General features: G+C 38.6%; 1 protein-coding gene across 2 annotated transcripts in view; it reads right to left on the reverse strand.

The window, feature by feature from the left end:
* Nucleotides 1-4,106: 4,106 nt before the first annotated feature.
* The window catches only part of MagR (Iron-sulfur cluster assembly 1 homolog MagR), a 39,723-nt gene continuing 20,775 nt past the window's right edge, over nt 4,107-23,054 (reverse strand). For both annotated transcript variants that reach the window (XR_011018312.1, XM_068227925.1), the window contains exon 2: nt 4,107-4,323. The gene's annotated coding sequence lies outside the window, so the exon portion shown is untranslated. The remainder of the gene's footprint in view (nt 4,324-23,054) is intronic.

Genomic DNA, 23,054 nt, shown 5'->3' on the forward strand with positions numbered 1-23,054 from the left:
ATGTTAAAATTTTTTGACCATTTGAAATAGTGGATCATATTGTATTGTATTGAACAGGTGGACTTATAATATTGTAATAATATTTGAGGCATACGTCAACTTCAATACCGAACCAAAATGAGAATAGTTACTTGTAACCATAGCTGTTGCCGAACACCAAGTGGAACGTTTTCTAAAGCGTCAGCCAAAGTATTGTCCAGAGACGTACGATAGCGGGGCGCATTCAACTTCTCCGGCAATAGGCAAGGGCCTGAAAGCACTCCTCCCACGATTCCAGCCCTCAGGTTTATGCCAAAGCGTGCCAGAAAGCCATGTTCACGGGTGACACGTGGTTTGTGGTCAGACCAATAATGGCTGTTGTGATGGTTGAAAATACCTTCCCGAGTGAAGCTACATTCATCACTCCATATCACATTATTTATAAAATGTTCGTTATCTTCAACTTGTTGCAAAAGCCATTCACAGAACTGTACTCGTTGAATGCGGTCTTCTGGCCGCTGGTGTTGAGTTAACGTGTAATGATATGGATGCAGTTTTCCGTCATGCAACACGTCAACAACCAGTGTTTGAGATACCTGGAACTGCCTTGCAATATCACAGGTACTTCGCCGAGGTGATTGGTGAATGGCTTCAAGAATGTCGTCCTCTGCTTGTGGAGTACTTCTAGTCCTTGGACGATCTCTGTCCACTACTTGTGGACGAAGATTACCCGTTTCCCGCAGGCATTGCTCAAGGCGATGAAAAACATTCTTATCGGGATGGCGCCTTTGAGGGTACCATGCTACATACTAACGAGTAGCTGCAGAAGCTTGGTTATCGGATGCACCCAACACTAAAAGCATATCGACGTATTCGCCATTTGTGTACTCCATCAGGAAGCCGCCCTACATGCACTTGACAGGACCATTTATGGTTGTGCACTGCGTGGTTAGTCGATTCATGCATTCAACTGAATGGATCACACTGTCATGTGTTCGACTATTGTCATGTGACAACAGGATCTCATGCTTACAAACGTGGTTACATGCTGGGAACTAGGGACCTGATGTCACACACACAAAAGAAAAAAAAACTGACGTAGATTCGAGTCTTAGCTCCATGTGGGTTTGATAACCCAGCAGTCTATCCAGTGAGCTGCGACGGCGGGTACGGTAGAGCGGGATGATGCACGTTTCTCTACTACATTCCAATGCGCTGCAGGATGTGACAGTGTTGCCAGCTTCTCATTTTTGACGTGTTTTCCAACAGCACCAGATCTGATTTGGCTATAGAAACTTTTGTCTTGCAATGGGATGAGAAATCGCATGCCGACCTCCAAGTGCGGCATTTTTTGTTCACCCTGTATATTCTTTCAATAGCCATATTTGCTCCATTTCGATCTACAATGATTACTTCTATTCTTTAGCAGCATACAGTAAAAAAATAACTGTAAAAAAAAGTAAACCATCACTTGTCCACTTTGCTGTGATAGCACCTACTGCGAAGTTGAATTTACCTTTTAATTTTCTATCATTTTTTCGTATGCAGCATTCTTTTTATTCCTATTCTTGTCAGAATACTCCTTTGATTTTACTTTCCAAAGGCATGGTAGAGACTTGTAGAGCTCGATAAACTCCTCAACAAACTGTTTTGAATAACTTCTTATATCTGACATTATTGTTTTAATTGATACGCCTATCCATACTGAAAAGTATTTCATGTTTCAAGGAGCGGCTTGAGCTAACCTGTCTACACGCACCAACTTCACTGCACAAACTTAGTTTGCACAAGTAAAATCTTTGGGGCTGCAATGTTTACGCAAGCCACGCTTCCTGGCTTGCACAAGCTACCGTCTTCCTCTCCATATGTACAAGCTTTCCGTTGCAAACCGGTTTGCACAAGTATGCACAAAGTATAGCCTGTATGTGTGGACGGCCCTTTATGGTATGTTGTACATGTTTTCTCCCTCAAGTACCTACCAGTATCTTTCACACATTTTCACAAAACTCTGCAGGCACTGACTGTTGATGAGGGAGTCACATTCTCTTTTTTAACAGTATGTTGGAGTTGCACCCACACTAATTAATCGGGTCCAAGCAACAGTGGTATGATAATAATCTTAAACCTCATAACCACAAGTTTGTGCTATTTCATCAATAACATACCGTTTGTCAATTTTTTTTTGTATTATCTGTGTCAACACTGCATTTATTGGAAATGGATTGGGGAATGGTATGTTTTCTGCTATCACAAATTCAATAAAGTAAATTTGTATCCTCATCCCGAGGTGGTGCAATTCTTTTCAGGCACATCCTCAATGGAAGCGAGCTACATGTACCTTCTTAACCACATATCAGGCCTCTAGTCAATCTTAAATTTCTGGCAGTACTGGGAATTGAATCTGGGCCTCTGAGGACAGCAGGACGGATGGGAAGTGTGATTTCGGAAGTGGTGCGGGAATTCGGCTTCACACGATTAACTGTGTCCAGGGTGTATCGTGAATGGTTGAATGCGGGTGTCACGTCCACAACAGATGAACAACCTGCCGTCCAGCCACCCTCGATGACCGTGACTGGCGACATCCGAGACGGATTGTCAATAGTGACAGACGGGCAACCGTGCGACAAATCACAGCTCAATTCAACACAGGCCGTGCTAGACACGTTTCCCAGTGGACAATCCGTAGGAACATGGGTTCTATGGGGTATGGGAGCTGGCGCCGCACACGGGTGCCACTGTTAACCCAACGTAATCGGGCACGACGCGCATTTGTCGCCAGTCACTAGGGATGGACACTGGAACAATGGTGTAACGTGATATGGTCGGACGAATCACGATTCCAACTGCACCATGCCGATGGGAGGCACCGTGTATGGCGCAGACCACATGAAGCGATGGATCCTGCCTGCCTCGAAGGTGTGGTCCAGGGTGCTGGTGTCTCTGTTATGGTCTGGGGCCCCTAGTTGTTCTGGAAGAGACTTTGAATGGTACGCAGTATGTTGAGCTGCTCGGAGACCATCTCCACACATTTTTGGCCTTCCAGCGTCCAGACGGTTCTGTGGTGTTTCAAGATGATAACGTGCCACCACATTGCTCCCACGCTGTCCGGGAATGGTTCCCGGAACATGCAGCAGAGGTCCAACGACTGCCATGGCAACCTAGGAGTCCCGATATGAACCCTATCGAGCATATCTGGGATGTCCTGGAACGGACTCTGTGCCATGGATCCTGAACCCACAAACAGACCAGCATTGGCGGCCGCTCTGCAAACGATTTGGTGTCAGCTGCATCCAGAGAACTACGAGAGACTTGTCGACTCACTTCCACGGCGTCTCACTGCAGTTCGCAGGGGCAGAAGAGACCCCACACGCTATTAGGTGACTATCTTATAATATTTGCTAAGTCAGTGAGCAGTCAATGAGATGAACTTCTGTATAAGATTTTCCGTCTTTGCACATGGATATATGGAAGCGATTTCTTCCTCTTCCTCGCCTTTTCCCCAATTTATAGGTGTCAGTACTGTCTGTGAATCTGGCCCAGTCTTACGGCAAGAAACCCTTTCTGATGCTAACTCTACATTGCACTGACAAAGATTTTTGGTGACGCAAGGATGGGAAAAGGCTAGGATTCAGAAGATAGTAACCGTGGCCTTAATTAAGGTACAGTCCCAGCATTCCCCTAGTGTGAAAATGGGGAAATCACAGAAAACCATCTTCAGGGCTGCCAATATTGGGATTTGCACCTACCATCTTCCAAATACAACCTCACAACTACGTAACCCTAACTGGACGGGCAACTCTCTTGGTGGGTTTGATATTCAAATACAAGTGGAATCTTACAATTTTGACACAACAATGAAAATAGGGTTAATGTGTCTAGTAATTAATGTACACAAGTAAAGTTGTAATTCATTCCAAAACCAGAGGATAGTTGGGAATGCGTGGGGAGTGAGGAAATGTCCCTTTACTGTTGTACTGTAGGCAACATATTTGGTCACAAAGATTTGTGTTCTCTACAAATAATGTACAACATTTTATACTGTCATCCTACTATCATTGTTTCCAGAAAACATAGCTTTAATAATATTAGATATTATGCTACATAAACACAGAAAGAAGGAACAAACGTGCAGTTAAAACTACGAGTATTTATTTACACCATTTTCATATCTATATACATCATATACAGAGAAAAATTCTGATCATGTTGTGAGCATGTCACCAGAAAAAAAACCCAGCAAAATTCAGCTACTAGTGATGGATAGATGGCTACCCTCCTTAATGTGGCATCAGAACGTCATCTTGCCTCATAATGTGATGATTGGACTGCCTCAAATATTTCATTCTGAAACACATTTTTAGAACATACATTACTTAGGATTCTTATAATTAATTACATAATAAATACACAGAGATGTAAATGGTGCAGTCTATTAGTCATTCATTATTCTCCTGTTCCCAGGATAGAATGTTTGATTCCAACTGAGGTCAGTACCATTTGAGAGTGTTAAATGGGTCAATTATATGGCTTTAGCTTCTGGTTGCTTTAGGACACCAGCAGGACAAACATCAAAACCCAAGTCTACAGTAACTGAAATGAAGCTAAAGAGATAACTTGTTTTATTATCAATAAAAATTACAATCATTATGCATTTTAGCTTTCTTGCTGGTAGTCAATAAAAGAAATTAATCACCTCTGTTATGATTATTTGCATCTAGAGCTGAGGGATCATCCCACTTATCATCTCTAAACACAGTAACAAAAAAGTTTGAACATCAGTTTATCATATGTTTTACTCATCCTCTATATAACTGAACCCATTAGTCTCCAATGTACATAGCCATCCGTAAAATTTCGAGACCGAGGCTGTAATTGTAACGAGACTTAGAATTAACTAGATACTTCACGGGCAGGTGGTACTGTACCCCGTAATCTTGAAATGACGCTTGGCGAACAATTCCACCAGATGACAGGAAATGCAGGCGTCTGTACAGTGGCGGTTTTGTTGTTTTGTTGGTGATAGTGCATGGATGAGAAAATCGAGCAGCGAGAAGAGTGCCAGCATGAAATTTTGTATGAAGTTAAAAAAGATAGCCACGGAAACCTGGAACCTTATATGAGCACTGGCTATCACGAGCATCAGGAAGAGCCGCAGTTCGGATAGCAATCCGCAACACGTACAGCTGACAACATGGAATGCATAAAGAACGGGCTACGTATGGAGTGGAACATCACTGTACGTAGGCTAACTGAAGAACTGGGGATCAGCCACAAGATGTTATGCCATAAACTGGACAGTGTTCTCCACAGAAACTTTCATCAGTCGAGTGGCAGGAATAAGTAGCTGGGCGGGGAATACTATGTAAAAAAAACGAATGATAAAATTTCAATTCATTCCCCTCAGGACATTAACAATAATATCAGACAGGTAAACATTAACGGCAAAATTGAACTATTTTAATGTCATCGTGAACAAAATGGTATTTTGATCTTGTTTTCTACTGTTCATTCATAACATGTAACACCGGGGTTTACCACCTCTCTGTTACTGTGGACTGCCATACAGCTTTACGACGTCATGCTGAATCGAGTGCTCGCATGCAATTTCACACTAATCCAGATACCACTTGCACAGGATACAATGTGATAGTCAAGCTAAACATTTAAAATGTGATGTAAATGATGCAATTTTATTGAAAATAATGAAGACTTATCATTTAAATACTTACATTTTAATTTGGAACACCCAATGACTCAAATATGTATTAAGACAACCAGTAACAAAATAAATAGATAATTCATAAGATAATTAAGCCTAAAATGATACTGGATTTGGCCACTGTTGCGTTTTTGCAACAGGCATTATTTACTGCCCAAGGAACCCAAATCACGGAATTTTAACATTCCAGGCTCTATTAAGTGTAAATGAAGTAATACAGAAAATTTCTCTGATTTCTGGAACCACAAATAATTCTTGGCATATATGGGTTAATTAGCACATGCCGGGTGGTCTGTAAAAATGGCAGGGCCCACTGAAAAGGTCCTGAGGAGAACAATGCTAAAGATAAGGAAACTGACCTCACACGCAAGCAACACCGAGGAACCAAGGCTTCACAACTGTTGGAAAGGGCTCAAAGAGATCCCGCCTTTGTGCAACACATCATTACAGGTGATAAAAAGTGGTGTTATGAATACAACCCCAGACTGTGACAAAATGCTGAATGGTGGGGGATCCAGATTGCCTAAGAGTCAAGAGACAACCATCAAAACAAAAAGCATTATTAAACTGGTTTCTCTGATGCCAAAGATATTGCCCATTAGGAATATGTACCTCAGGATAAAACAATAAAACAAACCTAGAAGTGAAGTTTCCACGGTGTGTAGAATTATTTAGTTCTTTTTCCAGGTTGAACCGTGTTGTTGTTTTCTGTACATTACGTACAGTTTGCCAACATTTTGAATACATTGCAGTATTCTTTGTCAAGGCGACTGAAAATACCCCTACTCGATCTGAGGTAATCAGTCTCCCAGGCAGCAATCACTCTACAAGAGTGGTTCCTGATCTTGGTCTTATATATCCTAGCCTTTTTGGCTGACGTAAGTCCCCTGGCTGTCTCGTGAGAATTCTGGAAAGTATGTGTCACAGCCAGGTAGTGGGAATTGTCTGCACTGTTATGTAATTGGAGCTTTGTCCAGTGTGTTTATGTTGTGGTCTGTATGTCTTTATCTAAGATAGGCATCAAAGAATTGATGATTTTATATCCTTCTTCTAAATTCATATTGTTCAGGTGTTTCTTGATTTCAATAGTCTTACGGATTTTCCTTTCCAGATTCTAAGGTATAGCTGCTAGGATCTTGGTCTTATCAAAGGATATTCCGTGTCTTGTTTCGTAGGAATGCTTGGCTACTGCTGAAATATCTGTGTTTTGGTTCTTGGTGTGACTCACCGATTCTACATACAAGAAAATAAGAAATCCTACCAACCACATTAAGAACAAATTCCACAGACTAGAAAAAAAATTCCAGTATTCCAGCTGAAATACAACCTCCTAAATTTTATGGCCTCCCAAAAATCCATAAAGAAGGCATACCTCTGCGACCTATTGCACAATATCGCCCGTTACCTAGCAGGACTACTTCAGCCACACAAGGGACACACTGAAACCTACGTTAAGGACTTCCGACATTTCATCCAGCTCCTTAAGGACCAATCAATCGAAAGTACGGACTTATTAGTAAGTTTTGACGTCATGTCACTTTTCACCACGTATTTCCGCTATAACTTCCAGAAGACTTGTCAGCACCACCTATTTCTAATCAATGGGGAGTTCTATGAACAGACAAGGGGCCGCGATGGGGTCGCCGTTCTCTCCTATAATAGCAAACATATATATGGAACATTTCAAACAGAAAGCCTTAGCCACCATTTCTACCCTGAAACCAAAATGTTCTCTCCGCTATGTGCATGACACGTTCATGATCTGGCCTCACGGGAACAATAACCTGCAGCTATTACTCGACCATCTCAACTCTATTCACGAAAATATTCAGTTCACCATGTAAATTGAAGTAAACGGAAAACTACCGTTCCTGAATGTCCTAGTAAAACGCAACATCAATGGGACTCTAACTCACGCAGTATACAGGAAACCCACATACACAGACAGGTACCTCTTCTCATCACCACCCATCACAAAAAGCAGACTGTTTTAACATCACTGATTAACAGCGCCATAGCGATATCAGTTGCAGAACACCTCAAAGAAGAGAAAGAACACCTGATGAGAACCCTCAGGAGAAATCCCTACTCGCTCAATAATATCCGATGAGTAGAAAATCAGAGGAAAACAAAGAAAAGGCCGCCACAGAAGAAAACAACGAGAAAGAAGAATGGACCTGCCTGAAAACAGTGATACTTCCATACATTAGAAACACTACAGACAGGATCGGCAAGATATTGGATATATACGACATAAAAACCATCTATAAACCACACTGGAAGCTAGCCCTGCCGGCCCTGAGGTGTAGGGGTACCATGCTTGCCTCTTACCCGGAGGCCCTGGGTTCGATTCCCGGCCAGGTCAGGGATTTCTACCTGGACCTGAGGGCTGGTTCGAGGTCCACTCAGCCTATGTGATTAGAATTGAGAAGCTATCTGACGGTGAGATAGCGGCCCCGGTCTAGAAAGCCAAGAATAATGGCCGAGGGGATTTTTCGTGCTGACAACATGACACCTCATAATCTGCAGGCCTTCGGACCGAGCAGTGGTCGCTTGGTAGGCCAAGGCCCTTCAAGGGCTATAGTACCATGGGGTTTGGTTTGGTTTGGAAGCTAGCCCATTATCTACTACCAGTAAAAGACACAATAGAAATACAGGCTCCTGGAGTGTACCACATTGAATGTAGCTGTGGAACGTGCTATGTTGGTGAAACAAAACGTCTAATCTCTACCCGCCTAAAAGAACACATCCGTCACACCAACAACCAAAACACAGATATTTAGCTGTAGCCAAGTATTCCTACGAAACAAGACATGGAATATAATTTGACAAGACCAAGACCCTAGCAGCTATACCTTGGAATCTGGAAAGAAAAATCCATGAGGCTATCGAAATCAAGAAACACACAAACAACATGAATTTAGAAAAAGAATATAAAATCATCAATTCTTGGATGCCTATCTTACATAGATTAAGACATACAGACCATAACATAAACACACAGGACAAAGCTCCAATTACATAACAGCGCGGGTAATTCCCACTATCTGGCTCCGACACATACTTTCCAGAATTCTCACGAGACAGCCAGGGCACTTACGTCAGCTAGAAAGGTTAGGATATATAGACCAAGGTCAGAAACCACTCTTGTAGTGTGATTGCTGCCTGGGAGACTGATTACCTCGGATTGAGTAGAGGTATTTTCACTCGCCTTGACAAAGAATACTGCAATATATTCGAAACGTCGGCAAACTGTACGTAATGTACAGAAAACAACAACACGGTTCATAGGTGCAATGAGTATGGTATGAAAATTAGCCTTTCGAAGACTACATTGATGACAGTAGGTAAGAAATCAAATAGAACTGAATGTCAGATTGGGAATACAAAGCTGGAACAGGTAGATAATTTCAAGTATTTGGGATGTGTGCTCTCCCAGGATGGTAGTATAGTAAGTGGGATTGAATCAAGGTGCAGCAAAGCTAATGCAGTGAGCACACAATTATTGCGATCAACAAGATTCTGTAAGAAGGAAGTCGGCTCCCATACAAAACTATCTTTACATTGGTCTGTTGTTAGACCAACTTTCCTTTACAGGAGGGAAAGCTGGGTGGACTCAGGATATCTTATGCATAATTTAGAGTAACAGACATGAAAATAGCGAGAATGATTGCTGGTACAAACAGGTGGGAACATAGACAGGAGGGTAGTCAGAATGAGGAGATAAAAGGTAAGTTAGGAATGAACTCAATGGATGAGGCTGTACGCATAATCCGGCTTTGGTGGTGGGGTCATGTGAAGTGAATGGAGGAGGATAGGTTACCTGGTAGAATACTGGGCTCTGTTATGGAGAATAAGAGGAATAGAGGGAGACTAAGATGACGCGTTAGACTCAGTTTCTAATGGTTTAAAGAACTAAAGAACTAAACAAGGACACAGAACTATCTACAAATAGAGGATTGTGACAGCGGTTAGTAAATTCACAGGGGGTTGCAGACTGAACACTGAATTATAATGAAGATGTATATAATTTTGACAATGCAGTACATATGTTTTTGCGACAGGTTTTATTGATATCCGCAAAAATAGGACATTAAGAGATGATCATAAACATACGCTAGCTGTGATTAAAATGTAGTCTATTTACTCTTCTATACTGAAAATGGTTTCTGGAACCTCCCGTTATGACATCCAGCAGTAATCTGCCATCATAGAATCCATCTGAGAGGCAAGGGACATCTTGGAAACAACTTGGCGAATGAAACAAAATTCCTTAAGATGAGATAAGATAATAGCCATCTCCCATAATCTCGGAAACCATAGATCCAGGAGAGGGTATTTATTGTAACCTTACTTTGAGATACATGCAGTTTACATAAGTTAATATTCTACAGCAAAATTGAAAAATATACAGTAAAAGCACAAGTAAAGAAACAACATAAATCAAAATTTAACATTTGTAAGTGATTTAGAAATTGAACATAGTAAAATGAAACTCAATGGGGAGCTATTTATATTAATGGGGCTTATGGAAGAAAGAAAGAAAAAAAGAAAGAAAGAAAGAAATTAGTACTGGTTGAGTAAGCAAAGATACATCAGGATGTGTTAGGTGTTAATGATATTAGGGTAAGGGGAGAAAATGATGAAGAGAAAGGAGATATTTTTTTTGCTAGGGGCTTTACGTCGCACCGACACAGATAGGTCTTATGGCGACGATGGGATAGGAAAGGCTTAGGAGTTGGAAGGAAGCGGCCGTGGCCTTAATTAAGGTACAGCCCCAGCATTTGCCTGGTGTGAAAATGGGAAACCACGGAAAACCATCTTCAGGGCTGCCGATAGTGGGATTCGAACCTACTATCTCCCGGATGCAAGCTCACAAGAAAGGAAATTATAAAGTGTTCTTAACAGGTGTTAAAAAGGGAAGGCCAGAGTGTGGGATAGGATTGTTAATCAGGAATACTACTGCCTGCAACACAGTTTCTGTTAGGCACGTAAATGGTTAAATAATTTGGGTAGATATAGCTGCCGGAGGAATTACAATGAGAAAATTCTCATTGTATTCAACACGTTAAGGTGCAGATGAGGATGAAGTTGACAAGTTTTATAAAGCACTGAGTGACATCATAGTCAGGGCCGAGTGTAAGGATAGAATAGTACTAATGAGCAATTTCAATGCAAGAGTTGGAAATTGAACTGAAGGATCAAAAAGGTGATGGGTAAAGGTAGGGAAGATACAGAAGCTAATAGAAATGGGAAGAGTTTACTGGACTTCTGTGCAAGTATGAGATTAACAGTTATACTGTATATCATAACTGAATTTGAATTCAGGAAATCTGTTATGAATGTGCAGGTATTCAAGTAAATGCAAAGAGGAGAAGAATTCCACCTAATAAATACTTGTTTCTTCTTGTTTCGTTTTGGCCAACTAAGGACCACATCATTTCAACTGTTTCCCTTGAGCTTTAATGTTGGTCCAGTATTCCTTCATTCGTATACGGTGTTGCTCCTTTCGCTCTTCCGTCTATACCTTTCCAGTTTTCATCTTCGGCTTTGGTAGGAAACTCTGATGTTCTTGGAGTTTTTTCTTAAGTGGGACACACTCCTGGATATCTTCAAATGAGATCCCAATCTCCTGCAGATCTTTCTGTATCTCACTGAACCATGCCCCCTTTGCCTTTTTCTCTTGGAGGAAAGTGAAAATGCGGTTGGTTAACTGTGTTGAATTCATTCGGGCCATGTGTCCATAAAAAGTAATCCTCCTTTTTCGCATCACATCAGTTATTTTCTCCACATGCGAGTACAACTCCTGGTTGTGCTGTCTCCTAAACTCGCCGTTGTCTTTGACTGGACCTAAGATTTTTCTCAAAATCTTTCTTTCCTTGGCCTCCAATTTCTCCATCATGCCTTTTTTGTTCATGGCGAGACATTCTGCTGCATATAGAGCCTCTGGTCAGATAACAGTGCAATAGTGTTTGATTTTTGCATTCAGAGATATAGATCTTTTGTTATAGACATTTTTAGTCAGATGGTAAGCCATTTCCATTTTATTCATGAGTGAAGAAAAGGCTTCTTTTTCGGACAAGTTAGGTTCAATCCATTCACCAAGTTACTTAAAATTTTCAACTCGCTTGACTTTTCCGTGAGTCCCTTCTAGCTCACTTGGCGTCAGTTTGATGTTTGTAATGAATTTAGTTTTCTCAAAGGAGATTTGGAGGCCCGCCTTTGCAGCTTGTGTTTGAAGCTGGTTGATCTGCTTCGTGGCCACTTCCAAGGATCAGCGAAAACCGCGAGATCGTCTGCAAATGCTAGATAGTCAATTGAAAGGTTCTTGTTCTTGTGGTCTAGTCTGACTCCGCTTTCGACTCCTTCATAACTCATTTCTCTGCGCCATTCACGGATCACTTTCTCAAGAACGCAGTTGAACAACAGAGGTGAGAGACCATCTCCTTGCCTAACTCCTGTCCGTATTTCAAAGGCCTCTGAAATCTCTCCTCTAAACTTCACTTTTGAGATGGTGTTGGTGAGAGTCTGTTGGATGATCACTCTTGTCGTACCGTCCAAGCCAAATTCCTTTAAGATCTGAAGTAGGGTAGTTCTATCAATTGAATCATAGGCCTTCTTAAAGTTGATGAACGTTACTACAAAAGGCTTGCTCCTTAGTTTAAGATATGAGAGGACAGATTTCAGATTCGGGAAACTGGGTCGGTGAACCGATCAGTGCTGGGGGCTCCAAGGCTCACAACCTTGGTAGTACCTTGGTCGGTGCGAAATATCACCGACCCCAGTCTACAGTTTTTCAACTGTGAAAAAAACATGGAGGAAATAAATACTTGTTTATTATTATTAAAAATACAGGACCAGTTTTGACCCTACCGGGTCATCCTCAGCTGAACACACATATAAATATAATGTATCGAGCAATTGCAAACATTACCATATCTAAAAAGGAATATCATGTGATGGTAACATGTCATAACAGATCCCAGGGAATCACTGGACAGGTGGAGGGAAATATTTTGAACATCATCTCAATGTAAAAAGAAATCATCCTGGTGGTGTAACATAAGATTGATACTGAAGCCTCCACCTTATCAATACATTTATTTACATACTATCATTCACAGTACCGGTTTTGACCCTTTAAGGGTCATCCTCAGCAGAGAATTACAAATATAGTTCTTAAAACGTCACAGTGGAAAATAGTGTACAGTCGTGACAATTGTCCAATTCAACAGACCGTCTAAAACAAATGATACAATTAAAATAGTAAAATAAGTCCTCTCTTCTTAGATTGTAAAAGGGTTACGTAGTATAAAAGAACATGTCATTTGTAAATGTTTTTGTTGTTTTGATCAGCATAAAAATTAAAACTTGCAATGCTGTGTATGCACTGATAGTAGTATACTTGAAGTGTCCACTATTTTGCGTTAAAACATATGGCTAATTGGTTAAAACATTTCGAGGGTTTATTCTTGTAATAGCTATATTGTTTGTTTCACCGTGTTCCTCTGTTGGTAGTATGGGCGTCTTGAAGCGACTTGGACACTATTTTGAAGAATTGGGTAGCTGTGTAGTATTCAATTCAAGGCATATTCAATATATATGTACAAGACTCATAATATATACCAATGCTGAGTTGCTAGTAAAATGCATATTGTAAAAATAAAAATTGTTTTAGCGACGTGCTCCTTAATTTGGTGTTGTATAATATTATCAAGTGTCAATTTGTTTTACAATACTTAAAATCTTGATTTTGAAAGATAGCGTGAAGGCTTCTTCCTTTTATGTTGTAGGCCGTATTTATCTGTAAGTAGAAAACGAAGTGTGTGAGAAGTTACGTCTATTAGGTTTTTTGTTAGAGGTGTAAGAGTGTGTTGTACTTACTCTGTATGTTGACACTGTTGTGCATTACACGGCAGCACGTCGAGTACTGTTGCGTGTTTGTCTAGAGCTGCTGCTTGTAGCTGCGGAGGGGAAGTTTGAAGGGGTAGAGGGAGCGGCTACTGGGGGAGTGAGACTGAAGTGGGGGGTGTCTCTAGGCGGTTCTTTTATATGTATCGGGTGTTGCTTCTTAACTCTTTTTAGGTAATTGTTTTTTAGAAGGGGGATGACGGCATCAAAAAGAAAGTTGGTTTTTTCTGTAATTTCATTCAAATTAAAATTTGGGTTGACATATTGATCTAGATTTATGTAAAATTCTTATATTATACTGAGTAAGGGGCTCTTGGGGTTAGTACTTAGTATTTGCATGCCATTTTCAATATTTGTAAATTTGTGTTTGTAATCTTCGATATGTTGTCCTATGGCTGAAAAATGTCTGTTTTATTGGCTGAACGGTCAGCGTACTGGCCTTCGGTTCAGAGGGTCCCGGGTTCGATTCCCGGCCGGGTCGGGGATTTTAACCTTAACTGGTTAATTCCAATGGCATGGGGGCTGGGTGTATGTGTTGTCTTCATCATCATTTCATCCTCATCACGACACGCAGGTCGCCTACGGGAGTCAAATAGAAAGACCTGCACCTGGCGAGCCGAACCCGTCCTGGGATATCCCGGCACTAAAAGCCATAAGACATTTCATTTCATTGCATTGATATGCTCATTGTAACGTATCTGGAAGTTCCTCCCAGTACGTCCAATGTAACTGGCTCCACAGTCATTACATTTCATGCGATAGACTCCTGAGTGGCTATATTGATTTTTATTGTTAATATATGTAGATTTATAAGCTATTTTTAGGCCTCGTTTCTTGAAGATATTCGTTATGGGGTATATATATGGGTGTTGTTGTAGGTGAATAGTATGTAATCTTTCTTGGTTTTTTCAGTTCTGATTAATTTGGATTTGGGTTGATTTTTTATTTTGTATATGATTTTGTTGATCATTTCTTTTTTATATCCGTTCTGTCTGGCTATTTCATGGATCAAGTTGAGTTCTTTGTTTAGTTCTTCCTTTGTTAGTGGTATATTAAAAGCTCTATATATCATACTATAGTATGCTGCTTTCTTGTGTGCGTTAGGGTGGGTGGAATCTATTTTTATTGTGTTGGATGTATGTGTGGGCTTTCTGTATATTTTGTATGTTAGACGATTATCGTGCCTGGTTATAGATGTGTCTAGGTAGTTTATGGTGTGATTATTTTCTGTTTCCATGGTGAATTTTATATGCGGATCTATTTCATTTAACTGTTCTAAAATTCTGGTTTCATTAGTGTATCTATTATCTATTATGACAAATACATCATCAACAAATCTACACCAGAAAAGAAAATTGTCTATTTTTTGGATTTCTTGATGTTCTATATAGTCTATATAGATGTCAGCTAATATACCTGATGTTGGAGATGCCATTGGTAAACCTTGCTGGTGATTTATTATGTCATATGATGCTAGTTTATGGTGTTCTATTTTTATTTCTTTTGTAGTGTTGTAGAATTCTATTGAATTTCGTATTGTTTTTTTTAATGCTAGTTTATGGGGTTCTATTTTTATTTCTTTTGTAGTGTTGTAGAATTCTATTGAATTTCGTATTTTTTTTTTGGCTAAAAATACGTTATGTTTTTTGAGGAATGTTTGGATAAATTGTGACAATTTGTAAGTTGGACTCGGTCTGTAGTTTATTATAGGTCTCATTGGGACGTTGTCCTTATGAATTTTCGGGTATGCTCTAGCGGTTGGTAGTCCTGGGTTCATTGTAATGAGTTTTGCAGTTTCTTGTTCGTTTAGAAGAAAATTGGTGTTTTTTAGTAATGTTTTTAGATTTCTTTGGATGCTGTTAGTAGGGTCTTTGTTTTTGATTTGAAAAGTTTCATCTTGGAAACAGATTTTGGTTTTGGCTATGTACTCGTCTTTGTCCATGATGACAGTTGTGTTGCCTTAATCTGCTTTAGTTATTAGTAAATTGTTCTGTTTGATTTTGTTTTTGAGTTTTTTAATCTGTATATTGTTCTTGGTACCTTGGTTGCTGTTCTCCTTGCTGATTTCGTTAATATACTGTGGTAATCTTTTCCTAATTCCGTATCTAATTTCATCGCGTTGTTCATGAGGTATTTTATTTACAGTGCTTTCAGTTTCTGTAATGAGTGTAGTGATATTTTGAAAAACTGAATTGTTTCCCCAATTATGTTTGGGTCCCTTACTCAGTATAATGGATTCTGTTTCATCGAATGTCGTATTTGTTAGATTTTTCACTGGTGGATGAAATGTGTGTTGATTGCTATTGTTAGGTCTGGTCAAATGGTGTCTATTGGGGGCATTACTCTGCATATCTTGGCTATGTGATTGTTTCAATGCATTTAACTTCCTACTTAATGTGTTCTGTTTTTGGATGGCTATGTTTGTTAGTTTTTCATTAGTTATTTGTTGGAAATTGTTCCAGTAACTGTCTGGTAGGTCATGGGAAGCTTTCAGGTGTGTTTCGTAAAGTTGTGTATTGAGGTGTTGTTTTTTCCTATATAAGAATTTTATTTCTTCTTTTAGCCAAATTTGGCTTGTCTTTTTCTGTGTATTACGGGTTTGGTTAGTGTTTCTGTGTTTGTTATATTTTTTAAGAAATTTAGGCGTTAGTCTGTTTAATAGCCATTCTTTTAGAAAGGTGATGCTTTTGACTACATTTGTTATTTTGATTTTTAAATTTTGATATTTATACGCCGTTCGTTTTGCCTGGTTGGCTGTTTCATCATAATCTATAAGTTTCATTTCCGTATTGACTGTAGCTACAACATAAGATTCACAGTACCGGTTTCAACCCTTTAAGGGTCATCCTCAGCTGAGAATTACAAATATAGTTCTTAAAACATCACAGTGGAAAATATTGTACAGTCATGACAATTGTCCAATTCAACAGACCGTCTAAAACAAATGATACAATTAAAATAGTAAAATAAGTCCTCTCTTCTTAGATTGTAAAAGGGTTACATAGTATAAAAGGACATGTCATTTGCAAATGTTTTTGTTGTTTTGATCAGCATAAAAATTAAAACTTGCAATGCTGTGTATGCACTGATAGTAGTATACTTGAAGTGTCAACTATTTTGCGTTAAAACATATGGCTAATTGGTTAAAACATTGAGGGTTTATTCTTGTAATAGCTATATTGTTTGTTTCACCGTGTTCCTCTGTTGGTAGTTATGGGCGTCTTGAAGCGACTTGGACACTATTTTGAAGAATTGGGTAGCTGCCTAGTATTCAATTCGAGGCATATTCAATATATATGTACAAGACACATAATATATACTAATGCTGAGTATGCAGTATAATGGAAGACTTTTACATAAATCTAGATCAATATGTCAACCCAAATTTTAATTCGAATGAAATTACAGAAAAAACCAACATTCTTTTTGATGCCATCATCCCCCTTCTAAAAAACAATTACCTAAAAAGAGTTAAGAAGCAACACCCGATACATATAAAAGAACTGCCCAGGGACAACCCCCACTCCAGTCTCACTCCCCCAGTAGCCGCTCCCTCTACCCCTTCAAACTTCCCCTCCGCAGCTACAAGCAGCAGCTCTAGACAAACACGCAACAGTACTCGACGTGCTGCCGTGTAATGCACAACCGTGTCAACATACAGAGTAAGTACAACACACTCTTACACCTCTAACAAAAAACCTAATAGACGTAACTTCTCACACACTTCGTTTTCTACTTACATATAAATACGGCCTACAACATAAAAGGAAGAAGCCTTCACGCTATCTTTCAAAATCAAGATTTCAAGTATTGTAAGACAAATTGACACTTGATAATATTATACAACACCAAATTAAGGAGCACGTCGCTAAAACAATTTTTATTTTTACAATATGCATTTTACTAGTAACTCAGCATTAGTATATATTATGAGTCTTGTACATATATATTGAATATGCCTCGAATTGAATACTAGACAGCTACCCAATTCTTCAAAATAGTGTCCAAGTCGCTTCAAGACGCCCATACTACCAACAGAGGAACACGGTGAAACAAACAATATAGCTATTACAAGAATAAACCCTCGAAATGTTTTAACCAATTAGCCATATGTTTTAACGCAAAATAGTGGACACTTCAAGTATACTACTATCAGTGCGTACACAGCATTGCAAGTTTTAATTTTTACGCTGATCAAAACAACAAAAACATTTACAAATGACATGTTCTTTTATACTACGTAACCCTTTTACAATCTAAGAAGAGAGGACTTATTTTACTATTTTAATTGTATCATTTGTTTTAGATGGTCTGTTGAATTGGACAATTGTCACGACTGTACAATATTTTCCGCTGTGATGTTTTAAGAACTATATTTGTAATTCTCAGCTGAGGATGACCCTTAAAGGGTAGAAACCGGTACTGTGAATGATAGTATGTAAATAAATGTATTGATAAGGTGGAGGCTTCAGTATCAATCTTATGTTGTACCTACAATCAATACGGAAATGAAACTTAAAGATTATGATCCTGGTGGTGTTGCAAACAGCCAAGCTCATGGGGAGGAGGAAAATGATGTTGGTGAAATTACGCTTGAGGAAGTGGAAAGGATGGTAAATAAACTCCATTGTCATAAAGCAGTAGGAATAGATGAAATTAGACCTGAAATGGTGAAGTATAGAGGGAAGGCAGGGATGAAATGACTTCATAGAGTAGTAAAATTAGCATGGAGTGTTGGTAAGGTACCTTCAGATTGGACAAAAGCAGTAATTGCACCTATCTATAAGCAAGGGAACAGGAAGGATTGCAACAACTATCAAGGTATCTCATTGATTAGTATACTAGGCAAAGTATTCACTGGCATCTTGGAAGGGAGGGTGCGATCAGTGGTTGAGAGGAAGTTGGATGAAAACCAGTGTAGTTTCAGACCACAGAGAGGCTGTCAAGATAAGATTTTCAGTATGCGCCAGGTAATTGAAAAATGCCACGAGAGGAATAGGCAGTTGTGTTTATGTTTCGTAGATCTAGCGAAAGCATATGACAGGGTACCGAGGGAAAAGATGTTCGCTATACTGGGGGACTATGGAATTAAAGATAGATCATTAAAATCAAAGGCATTTATGTTGACAATTGGGCTTCAGTGAGAATTGATGGTAGAATGAGTTCTTGGTTCAGGGTACTTACAGGGGTTAGACAAGGCTGTCATCTTTCACCTTTGCTGTTCATAGTTTATATGGATCATTTGCTGAAAGGTATAAAATGGCAGGGAGGGATTCAGTTAGGTGGAAATGTAGTAAGCAGTCTGGCCTATGCTGACGACTTGGTCTTAATGGCAGATTGTGCCGAAAGCCTGCAGTCTAATATCTTAGAACTTGAAAATAGGTGCAATGAGTATGGTATGAAAACAAGCCTCTCGAAGACTAAATTGATGTCAGTAGGTAAGAAATTCAACAGAACTGAATGTCAGATTGGTGATACAAAGCTAGAACAGGTCGATAATTTCAAGTATTTAGGTTGTGTGTTCTTCCAGGATGGTAATATAGTAAGTGAGATTGAATCAAGTTGTCGTAAAGCTAATGCAGTGAGCTCGCAGTTGCGATCAACAGTATTCTGTTGAAGGAAGTCAGCTCACAGACAAAACTATCTTTACATCGGTCTGTTTTTAGACCAACTTTGCTTTACGGAAGCGAAAGCTGGGTGGACTCAGGATATCTTATTCATAAGTTAGAAGTAACAGACATGAAAGTAGCAAGAATGATTGCTGGTTCAAACAGGTGGGAACAATGGCAGGAGGGTACTCGGAATGAAGAGATAAAGGCTAATTTAGGAATGAACTCAATGGATGAAGCTGTACGCATAAATCGGCTTCGGTGGTGGGGTCATGTGAGGTGAATGGATGAGGATAGGTTACCTAGGAGAATAATGGACTCTGTTATGGAGGGTAATAGAAGTAGAGGTAGACCAAGACGACGATGGTTAGACTCAGTTTCTAATGATTTAAAGATAATAGGTATAGAACTAAATGAGGCCACAACACTAGTTGCAAATCGAGGATTGTGGCGACATTTAGTAAATTCACAGAGGCTTGCAGACTGAACGCTGAAAGGCATAACAGTCTATAATGATAATGTATGTACGTATGTATGTATGTCCATAACTGTGCATTAAATTAAAAACTCAATGGCTTGAATTGTGATATGAGTTACACTTTAAAATATCAATTTCTCGTTTAAAAGATTTTTGTCACCATATGTACACGAATGATAAGAAACAATTTACATCTCTAAAAGGCAAAACATTGAAGTAGTGTAGATTCAGTTGAGGCTTGGACGGAAGTGTAGAGAATACAGCTTGCTGTATTAAGTAAAGTTGTATGGTATTAAACCAGAGTGGTGGCTCCTTTCCTTTTTGGGGTTGTGTGAGAGTGTAAGGATTATCTGTGAAAGATAAGAATAAGATGTGAGTGGTGCTATATTGAGTCATGTGAGAAAATCTGTATGTGTACTTACTGTTATTGTAGTCCTGAGATTGTATATGGTTTGGGAGCACGTTGTGTACTGCTCCGTGTTCGTCTCGGGCTAAGGCTGGTTGCTGTAAGGGGAAGGGGCGGAGGGGCAGGGTGCGCGTGTCAGGTTTTGTTTATTGATTCTCTTGAGATAAGCATTTTTTAGCGAAAGATGATATTTGTTTTTTCTGTGATTTCATTTATATTAAAATTGGGGTTGGCATATTGATCTAAAGAGGTATAAAATTCTTCTGTTATATTGAGCAAGGGGCCCTTGGGGTTTATATTCAGAATTTGCATGTCATTTTTGATATTTGTGAATTTGTGTTTATAATTTTCAATGTGTTGACCTATGGGGTAAAATGATTGTGTTTTATGGCATTTAGGTGTTCATTATAACGGATTTGAAAGTTCCTGCCAGTACGTCCGATGTAGCTGGTGTCACGGTTGTTGCATTTTATACGATATACCCCTGAATGGTTGTATTTATTATTACTGTTGATTGTTCTAGTGTTGTGTATGATATTGGCACTATTGTGTGTAGTTTTACATGCTATTTTTAAGTTGTGTTTTTTGAAATCATTGGTTATGGGATATATATGCATATTATTGAAAGTAACTAGTACGTAATCTTTCTTGGATTTTTCTATTTTAGTTATTTTTGATTTGGGTTGAAATTTTATTTTATGAATAATTTTGTTAATAATTTCTTTCTTATATCCATTGTGTTTGGCTATTTCATGAATTAGTTGTAATTCTTTGTTTAATTCTTCTGTTGTTAATGGTATGCTAAATGCTCTATGTATCGTGCTGTAGTATGCTGCTCTTTTGTGTATATTGGGATGAATTGAATCCATTTTGATTGTATTAGAGATGTGTGTGGGTTTTCTACATATTTTGTAAGATAGGTGACTTTCATGTCTGGTTGTGGATATGTCTAAATAATTTAGGGTACGGTTGTTTTCTATTTCTTTAGTGAATTTTATGTGTGGGTCAATTGTATTCAATTGATTCAATATATTGGTTTCATTGGTAAATCTATTGTCGATAATAACAAAAATGTCATCAACAAATCTGCACCAGAAAAATATGTTGTCTATTTTACTGATCGACTGATGCTCCAAATGGTCTATGAAAGTATCATGGAATTTGAAATAGTTGTTGCTGATGGCAAATTTGAGTAGTTTTATAAATTCTTCTATTTCTAAGGTGCTTAGATGACTGTAGATTTTTTAAACTGGACTCAATTATTTTTATGGTTTTCTGTGTGGGTATATTAGGATACATGTTTGTTATGTCAAATGATACAAGGATATGGTATTGTTCAATCTTTAACTGTTTCATAATATTGCAAAAATCTATTCAATTCCATACCATTTTTGTTGGCTAAGAATACATAGTGTTTTTTAAGGAATTTCTGAATAAATTGTGAAAGTTTATAGGTTGGGCTTGATCTGTAATTTATGATGGGTCTCACTGGTATGTGTTCTTTATGTATTTTGGGGTAAGCTTTGGCGGTTGGTAATTGTGGGTTCATTACGATAAGTTTTGTGGATTCTTCTTCAGTTAAAAGAAAATGTGTATTTTTTTGTAATGTTTTGAAATTTCTTTGTATATTAGTGGTTGGATCTTTGCATTTGATATGAAAGGTATTATCTTGACAATATTCTTTAGTTTTTGTTATATATTCATCCTTGTCGATGATAACAGTAATATTACCTTTGGTGATGATGATGCTTGTTGTTTAAAGGGGCCTAACATCTATGTCATCGGCCCCTAATGGTATGAAATGAGACGAAATGGAATGACAAACAAAAGTCCAAAATCATCCACTGACCAGAGCTCAAAACGCGAGGACGAAGACTGAATGGATGGACATGAACCCAAAACAATCAGCGGATCAGACACGCAACGCCTCGCATTCACAGACACTTTTAAAGATAAAAATTTAAAGATAAAAATTTCATTGTTCCGTATTGAAAAGTATCACAGCTAAATTGAAGCTTATAAAATAACTAAAATAACTAATGTTCTTAAAAAACATAACATGAAAATTTCCTTTAGAACCAATAACAGAAATTTTGATATATTACACAACTCTAAATCACTAAATAAATCTAATGCTTTTTCAAAATCTGGAGTATACAGATTCAAATGTAACAACTGCAGCTCCTCGTACATCGGTCAAACTGGCCGCAACTTCAACATCAGATACTCCGAACATATCAACGCCATTAAATAAAACAGATTCCCTGCCATAGGACAACACATACACGACTCCAAGCACAATTTCACCAATATTGAAAAAGACACAAAAATACTTAAAATCATTAACAAAGGCCCCCTCTTAAACACTACTGAAAATTGTTTTATTCACTTTGACCAATACTTCAACTCCAATTTCAACTTAAATGACATTTCAGAAAAACCCAACATCCTATTTGACTTCCTAATTCTTCTTCTCAAAAATTCTAAATTTCAAAACCTGAATTCAATTTTCCATGCCTTACAAAGTTCCTACCCACATTTTGTACCTCCAGTAACGCATCCTCCTAACCCACCCTAAACTACCCCTCCTTCATCCCTATCTTATCCTTTCTCACCACCTTTCAACTTTAAACCCTTTTAATCTTTTCTTATCCATTAATCTTCTTTCTTTATTAATTTTATCCTATTTTTCTTTTCACCCCTAAAAAAAACTACATTGCCACCTTCATTTCGGGCCCTCACTTTCAAACTTAAACTCATACCTTGCGTCCGCCAACTTTGACTACTTCAATCACGACCTGAATATTTTATATTCAAGAAATAGCGCACTGTGCATACACATTTTCATTTGTTTCTGGTATTGCGCTTTTTACCATTTTTTCTATTTACTATTGTTTTTTCACGTCAACTGTTCTAAAAATCTTCAAGATCATAATTACGTATTCAATTATA

The sequence above is a fragment of the Anabrus simplex genome, chromosome 5, assembly GCF_040414725.1.
Source record: "Anabrus simplex isolate iqAnaSimp1 chromosome 5, ASM4041472v1, whole genome shotgun sequence".
Taxonomy (NCBI): domain Eukaryota; kingdom Metazoa; phylum Arthropoda; class Insecta; order Orthoptera; family Tettigoniidae; genus Anabrus; species Anabrus simplex.